Below are 6,971 nucleotides of genomic sequence, written 5' to 3' on the forward strand. Positions count from 1 at the left end.
TTATATAAATTCTCTTTTTAATTTCCACTACTTTAAATTACGATTATTTATTTTTCTGTTCTCAAACTCAAAATCTTCTAAGAAAAACCCATAACCAATAATAAATACACCTCCCTGCAATTCCTTGAGAGACGACCTGAGGTTTAAATACTTTGGTTATAAATTTTATTGGGTTTTGTTACTTGTGACAACCAATTTTTATACGAAAGGATTCTCTGTTGGTTTAGAAACTATACTTGCAACGCGATTATATTTTTTATAGAATTCTTTACTGACAGAAATCTGATCGTCACTTCTACTTGCAATTGGCACTAAGCTGGAGCATGTGATAACGCAACTAGCTCATGAAGTAGCTGAAAAGCATGCAGCCATAGAAGGTGAATTAGTTGTACAACCATCAGATGATCAGTTTTGGTTTCATCGCCCCCAATTTGTCCTCTTCTTGATCAACTTTATCCTTTTCCAAAATGCTTTTGAGATAGCATTTTTCTTTTGGATATGGGTGAGCATAATTTTATTTGTGACATTTTTCTGTGAACTTTATTCTGTATGCTTACTCTCAGTTTTCTTGTTCTAGGGAAAGGTATATGTTGGGTTGAGGATGGTTATACTTTGTTGTAGTGAATATAACCTATAGCTTATGTTCTCAGGTTACATATGGATTTGACTCTTGTATAATGGGACAAGTTCGTTACATAGTTCCAAGGCTCATTATCGGGTAACTTAGACATCTTAGTTGATGCATTATGAGTACTACTACTATTGTGCATTCTGGACTCTGCTTCCTTTTCTCATTTTTTTTCTTGCTCATTTGTGTTGGGGTTATAGAGTATTTATCCAGGTACTATGTAGCTACAGTACCCTACCACTGTATGCAATTGTTACATAGGTGTGTTTGCATAGCTATTAAAAGTGCAAGCTAAATTGTTCAAATTTGATTTTGGTTTGGCTTTTCATAAATTTTCTGTTATTTTCACATTGTATATGGGAACCCATTTTAAGGCAGCAATATTTTGTGATCATGTGCAAGTGAGGCTTGCTGGTTGGGTACAAGAGGCAAAGAAGAAGAAAGGGGTAAAAGCTGATAGCCAGCCTAGTGAAGGAAGTTCTCAAGCTGTTGCTGGAATCAGCTTGGGTCAGTTTTCCAAAAGAGAGCATCTGCTGCAGAAGACAGTGCTTTTGTACCCAAAGTCGAGGGTTCAGCTGAGTAGTCTAAATGGGGGAGTTATGCTCAAATCATCTTATTTTGTATAGTTACAGAACACACTATATTATTAGTATTTTATTTGCTAGCATTGTGCGACATTGTAGGATGTGTTTGGCTTAGGGTGTAGCCATAGTATTCTCCAGCGTCTTTGCTCTTAGTGTGTGACTTGAGTAAATGGAACTATGGAACCCATTGAACTTTCCCAAAACTCTTTTTCCAGAGAACTGATTTTTTGAAACCTAACAAATAAAGGTTTTATCTTAATTAGTGATATTGTGATTATAATTTACAAAAAATAAAAGAGAAGATAATTTCAGTGAATATACAAATTCTTGTAATAAAAACTGCATACTATATTTATAGGTTTGGTAATAAAAAAGGACTAAAAATTTATAGTGCAGCGATGAAGGTATAGTCAAAATAATGATTTTTTTTAAATTTAATTAGGCTATCGCCACGCTTTAAAAGCGTGGCCGTATCTCGCTGTTCCACGCTTTAAAAGCGTGGCCGTATCTCGCTGTTGCCACGCTTTAAAAGCGTGGCCGTATCTCGCTATTGCCACGCTTTTAAAGTGTGGCCATATCTCTCTATATTGGCACGCTTCAAAAGTGTAGCCGTATCTCACATATGGCCACGCTTTAAAAGTGTGGCCGTATCTCCCACACACGGCCACGTTTTTAAATGTGGCAATCTATAAAAAGCGTGGCGAAAATAAAGCATGGCGATAGGTCACTAAAAGCGTGGCGATAGAGCAACCGCTTTTTTCAGCTTTTCGCCACGCTTTAAAAGCGTGGCAATAGAGCTATTTTATTGTAGTGCAAGGAGCTTGACATGGTGCCTGACATGAGGCTTGACAAGGTTGCTGGGCCATTTGGTGCTGGCGAGAGCGCCAATTGGGGTGCCATTTGCCCCTTGGGTGAACTTGCATCCTTGCTTCTCCAAAGCTCAATGTCTCTACCTCAGCTTCCCCTGTCACAAACCAAAGAAGGTGCATCAAAGTATGAAGTTCATAGGCATACAAAACCTTATTTTAAAGGCCATAAAACCCACTTTATTGAATGAACCAATTCATGCATAAAATTCTCTCTTATTCTCATGATTTTACCACATCTTTGCTACATGCATGCATGCATGAATATCAAGTACAAATACTTGCTTATTGCCCAAGAAATGCATGAAATAAAGTTATAAACTAACTAAAATGGCTTGAAAAACTAGCCAAGATTCCCTGGCATCAAACTGTCACAGCGACGGATAAACTCTCGGGAATCCTTAAAGAGTGTGGGCCAATAGAAACCACTTTGGAAAACTTTTGTGGCTGTTCGCTCACCTCAAAAGTATCCTCCATAATCGGAGCAATGGCAATGCCATAGGGTTTTATGTGCCTCTTCCTCAGACACACAACGATAGATTATCTCCTCTGAATATCTCTTAAAGAGATATGGTTCATTCCACAAGTAATATCTTGCATCATGAATGAGTTTTTGGGCTTGCTGCCTACTGTATTCCTTGGGGATGAACCTTACAGTCTTGTAATTTGCAATGTCTGCAAACCAGGGTGTTGTCCGATGGTAAAGAGTTTCTCATCCGGGAAGGTTTCAGACACCTCAGTAGAGGGAGGAGGTGTCCATTCTACTGGTTCAATCCAAGACAAGTGGTCAGCCAATTTTTTCGACCCTTTTCTGTCTCTGATTTTTATATCAAACTCTTGCAGGAGTAGTACCCATCTTATCAGCCTGGGCTTAGAATCCTTCTTGGTGAGTAGATATTTAAGAGCAGCATGGTCAGTGTAGATAATGACCTTAGATCCTATTAAGTAGGATCTGAACTTGTCAATGGTATAAACCACTACAAGCAATTCCTTTTCCGTGGTAGTGTAGTTCTCCTATGCATCATTTAAAACTCGACTGGCATAATAAATGACATGCAGAAGCTTATCATGTCTCTGCCCCAGAACTGTGCCAATGGCATGGTCACTGGCATCACACATTAGTTCGAATGATAAGTCCCAGTTGGGTGCAGAAATGATAGGTGCTGTGATAAGCTTAGCCTTCAGAGTTTTAAAGACATGCAGGCACTCTTGGTCAAAGACAAATGGAGTGTCAGTAGCTAATAAGTTACATAGGAGTTTTGCAACTTTGGAAAAATCCTTTATGAACTTCCTGTAAAACCCTACATGGCCTAGGAAGCTTCCGATTGCCTTAACATTAGTGGGTGGTGGTAATCGTTCAATTACCTCCACCTTAGCTTGATCCACTTCTATTTCCTTGTTCGAAATTCGATGCCCAAGAACAATTCCTTCAGTCACCATGAAGTGACATTTTTCTCAGTTTAAAACCAGGTTTGTCTCTTAGCATCGTTTGAGAACTAGGGATAAATGGTCAAGTCAGGAGTCAAATGAGTCTCCAAAGACAGAGAAGCCATCCATGAACACTTCAAGGAATTTCCCCACCATATCAGAGAAAATGGAGAGCATACACCTCTGAAAGTTGGCAAGTGCATTGCACAGGCCAAATGGCATCCGCCTATAAGCAAACACACCATATGGGCATCTAAATGCTGTCTTTCTTGATCTTGAGGATCTACTGTAATTTGATTATAGCCTGGATAGCCATCCAAAATGCAATAGAAGGTATGACCTGCTAGTCTCTCTAGGATTTGGTCTATAAATGGCAAAGGAAAGTGATCCTTTCTGGTGGCGTTATTGAGCCTCCTGTAGTCAATGCACATATGCCACCCTGTAACTGTTCTTGTGGGAATCAGTTCATTCTTTTCATTATGAACCACTGTCATGCCTCTCTTTTTGGGAAAAACTTGGACAGGGCTCACCTAGGGACTGTCAGAGATAGGATAAATAATCCTAGCCTCCCATAATTTTATGACTTCTTTCTACACCACTTCCTTCATGGCTAGATTCAGTCGCCTTTGTGGTTGCACCACTGGTTTGGTGTCATCTTCCAGCAGGATCTTGTGCATGCATCGGGTAGTGCTAATGCCCTTAAGGTCACTTATTGTCCACCCAAGAGCTAACTTGTGTGTCTTTAGCACTTGGATTAGTGCTCTTTCTTACTGTGGCTCTAAGTCAGAGCTTATAATCACAGGATAAGTATCCCTATCTCCAAGAAGTGCATATTTCAAGGATGATAGTTATGGCTTGAGCTCGAGTTTAGGGGGCTTATCCTCTTCTTTAAGAGTTTTCAAAGGTTCCTTTATTTCCTCTAGCTCCTCTAAGTTAGGCTGAGCATCATAAAAGATGTCGTTCAGCTCTTCTTCGAGTCTCTCAACCATGTTCACTTCTTCCATAAGGGAATCAATGATACCAATACTCATGCACTCCTCTGGGATGTCTGGGTGCTGCATGACTTTGACAGCATTTAGCATAAACTCATCGTCATTGACTCTCAGGGTTACTTCCCCTTTCTGAACGTTAAGGAGGGTCCGTCCTATAGCTAGGAAGGGTCTTCCTAGAATGAGGGTTGCACTCTTGTGCTCGTCCATTTCCAGCACTACAAAATCTATGGGAAAAACAAAGGGTCCAACCCTAACAATCATATCCTCAATCACGCCTGATGGAAGTTTAACAGAACCATCAGCATGTTGAAGACATATGCGGGTTGGTTTAACTTTGTGAGTTAAACAGAGTCTCTTTATTAATGATGTAGGTATTAAGTTAATACTTGCTCTAAGATCACATAGAGCTGTCTTTGTGCAGGCATCCCCTAAGGTGCAGGGTATCATAAAACTCCCAGGGTCTTTGACTTTCACTGGTAAGTTCTTTTGATTTACTACACTGCACTCTTCAGTGAGGAGGACTGTTTTTGCCTTTCTCCAATCCTTCTTATGACTTAAGATGTCTTTCATGAACTTAGCATAAGAAGGTATTTTCTCAAGAGCCTTTACAAAAAGGATCTTGATCTCAAGTGTCTTGAGATAATCCGTAAAACGGGCAAACTGTTTATCTTTTATCACTTGACGGAGTTTCTAAGGATATGGCATCTTGGCCTTGTACTCATCAACTTTAGTTGATATAGGTTGAATGCCTACAGAATGAGAGGGGGTTTATTGGCCTGCTTAGGAGGGGTCTTAGCAGCACTTGTATGTGTCTGACTATCTCTGTTTGGGCATTCAACGCCCTTGTTAACCCCTTCCTGGCGTTCAACGCTAGGGGTGCTGCTCCATTCCTAGCGTTCAATGCCAGGAATATTGTCCCCTCTTGGGCGTTCAACGCCAGGGGTGATGCCCCCTTCTTGGCGTTGAATGCCAATGACATTCCTCCTAGGACGTTCAACGCCCTCAAAGGTGTCTTGAGCTATAGTTTGGTTATTCTCTGTCAGTTGTTCTTCTCCTGATTTCCTGTTGTACCGAGGTTGGGTGTTTAATGTTTTCCCACTCCTAAGTTGAATAGCCTGACACTCTTCTTTTATCTGCTCAGATAATTGCTGCCTAGTTTAACTCAGTTGTGCTTCCACATTCTTGTTGGAAGTTTGAGTTTCTCGTAAAGCGTCTTGCAATTCCAACAACTACTGTGCAAGGGAGTGTAGCTGCTGAGTCAATGGGCCATTTTGTTCTGGAGGGTTAGACTCAGTATATATTGCCCTAACCTCTCCTATTATGGAAGTCTCATCAACCGAGTACAGATACTGGTTTGTGGCAACTGTCTCAATAAGTTTGTGAGCCTCTTCAATTGTTTTCCTCATATGTATAGAACCACTAGCATAGTGGTCTAGAGACATCCTAGCTATGTCTGTGAGGCCATAAAAAAAGATGTCTAATTGCACACATTCTGAAAATATTTCAGTGGGGCATTTCTGTACCATTCTTCTATACCTTTCCCCAGGCATCATGAAGGGATTCATTATTCTCTTGCTTGAAGCCTTAGATGTCCAGCCTTAACTGGGTCAACTTCATTGGGGGAAAGTATTGATTCAGAAATTTGTCTACTAGCTGCTTCCATGTTTTCAAGCTGGATTGGGTTGGTTATCTAACCACCTCTTTGCTTGATCTCTTACCGCAAAGGGAAAGAGTAGCAGTCTGTAGACATCCTGATCCACTCCCTCACTCAGTGTGTACTGTGTCAACAATTTGTAAGAAATTTTCCAGGAACTCAGTAGGCTCTTCCTGTGGAAGTCCAGAGTACTGGCAATTTTGCTGTGCCAGAGTAATGAGCTGAAGGTTTTGCTCAAAATTACTTGCTCTAACGGGAGGTATATTGATACTTCTCCCATAGAAATTAGGAGTGAGGTCGTATATGAGCCTAAAGTTCTTCTGAACATAGAATTTGGATATTAAAAAGTAAAAAAGGAAAACTAGAATTAAAATATTTTTGTTTTTATTTTTATTTATTAATTAAATTCGAAAAGAAAATGAAAATTAAAGACTAAGATAACTAATTGATTAAAAAGATTTGAAAATTGAATAGGTGATTTTTGAAAAAGAAGAAAGAGAAAGAGGTAAGAAGTTTTTGAAAACAGAAGAGAGAGGAATTAGTTAGGAAGTTTTGAAAAAGAGGAAAAAGAAAGGAGAGTATTAAAGAGATATCAAATTTTAAAATTAAAATAAGATAGAACAAGTAACTAATTAAGAAAGATTTGAAAATAAGATAAGTTAGGAGATTTGAAAAAGATTTAATTTTAAAAATTTTGAAATTTAAAATTGGAAAGGAAAAGTCAACAAGATAAGATAAGAATTGAAAACAAGTTGAAAAGATAATATATGATGAAGATTTAAAAAGCTTTTGAATTTTGAAAAGATTTGATTTTAAAAT

At 39.1% G+C, this 6,971-nt stretch overlaps 1 pseudogene; it reads left to right on the top strand.

Annotated features, from left to right (window-relative positions):
- Nucleotides 1-286: 286 nt before the first annotated feature.
- Nucleotides 287-1,211, top strand: LOC148573627 (MLO-like protein 1; annotated as a pseudogene).
- The last annotated feature ends 5,760 nt before the right edge of the window (nt 1,212-6,971 follow it).

Source organism: Arachis ipaensis, chromosome B2 (genome assembly GCF_059453495.1).
Source record: "Arachis ipaensis isolate K30076 ecotype BB chromosome B2, ASM5945349v1, whole genome shotgun sequence".
NCBI classification, from domain to species: domain Eukaryota; kingdom Viridiplantae; phylum Streptophyta; class Magnoliopsida; order Fabales; family Fabaceae; genus Arachis; species Arachis ipaensis.